Genomic DNA, 1,841 nt, shown 5'->3' with positions numbered 1-1,841 from the left:
TTTATTTCTAATATTATGCCATTGTGGTCTGAGAAGATGCTTGATATGATTTCAATCTTTTTGAATTTGGAGAGACTTTGCCTGTGACCCAATATGTGGTCTATGAAAATGTCCCATGTGCACTTGATAAGAATGTATATTCCGTGGCTTGGGGGTGAAATGTTCTGAAGATGTCAATTAAGTCCATTGATCTAGTGAGTCATTTAGAATTGCTGTTTCTTTGCTGCTTTTTGTCTAGAGGATTTATCCAGTGATGTCAGTGGTGTATTAAAGTCCCCTACTATGATTGTATTGTTGTTGATCTCTCCCTTGATATCTTCCAGGAGTTTTTTTTATGTATTTGGGTGCTCCTGCATTGGGTGCATATATGTTTATCAGGGTTATATCCTCTTTTTGTATTGATCCCTTTAGTATTATGAAGTGGCCTTCCTTATCTCTTGTTATGGCCTTCACTTTGAGGTCAATTTTGTCAGATATAAGTATTGCTACCCCAGCTTTTTTTTTTTTTTTCTATGATTGTATTGCTGTTGATCTCTTCCATGATATCTTCCAGGAGTTTTTTTATGTATTTGGGTGCTCCTGCATTGGGTGCATATATGTTTATCAGGGTTATATGCTCTTTTTGTATTGATCCCTTTAGTATTATGAAGTGGCCTTCCTTATCTCTTGTTATGGCCTTCACTTTGAGGTCTATTTTGTCAGATATAAGTATTGCTACCCCAGCTTTTATTTTTCATTTCCATTTGCCTGAAAGATATTTTTCCATCCCTTCACTTTCAGTCTGTGTGAGTCCCTTGTTCTGAGGTGGGTCTCTTGAAGACAGCATATATATGGGTCATGTTTTTTTATCCATTCAGCCACTCGATGTCTTTTGATCAGAGCATTTAGTCCATTTACATTTAAAGTTAATATTGATAGGTACTTGTTTGTAGCCATTTTAATTTTTTGTGAATGTGTTCCTTCTTCCCTTCCTATTTTTTTTTTCTTTTTACAGCAGTCCCTTTAGCATTTCTTGCACTGCTGGCTTGGTGGTAATAAACTCCCTTAGCCTTTTTTTGTCTGTAAAGCTCCTTATTTCCCCTTCAATTTTGAATGATAGTCTTGCTGGATAGAGTATTCTTGGATTCAGGCCCTTGCTTTGCATCACTTTGTAAATTTCCTTCCATACTTTTCTGGCCTGATGTGTGTCTGTTGAGAAATCATTTGATAATATAATGGGATATCCCTTGTAGGTAACTTTCTGTCTCTTTTGCAGCCTTTAAGATTCTCTCTTTGTCCTGAACATTTTCCATCATAATTAATTATTTTTTAAATTTAAATTTTAAAATTCTTGCTTATCTGTGTTTTCCACTGGATAGGAATTACTTGTCTTAGATAAATGTGTTTTTACACATTTAATGCCTAGACTAGCACTTTACATAGTCACATAGCAAACAATATATAAAGTGAAATTGATTTTGCATAAAATAAAAGATTTGAAACAAATGTAATAATATATAATAAATAACCCCAATACTATATAATATGCAACTCATAAACAACACAACTTCTCAAATGATCTTTTTAAAAATATATCCTATAGAAGGTAATTTTCAAAAATACTTAACAACTGCTATGGTGCAGGCAGAACTATTCAGAGTGATTACTAGGCAGACATAAAGGACTGGCTGGCACCAGGAAATGGAGTATGTTAGCCTTAGTTCTGCAGAAAAACTGATAAATTCCTAGGGAAAAGTGTTCCACGGACAAATACCTTTAGGAAATAATGCATGCTATTTCCTCCTCTTGGAAATCCTTGTCAGAAAAAAAAAATCCGTAACTGCAGTAAATCCAGATTTTTA

The sequence above is a fragment of the Eptesicus fuscus genome, chromosome 3, assembly GCF_027574615.1.
Source record: "Eptesicus fuscus isolate TK198812 chromosome 3, DD_ASM_mEF_20220401, whole genome shotgun sequence".
NCBI lineage: Eukaryota > Metazoa > Chordata > Mammalia > Chiroptera > Vespertilionidae > Eptesicus > Eptesicus fuscus.
Note: the sequence above shows the minus strand (reverse complement) of the source record.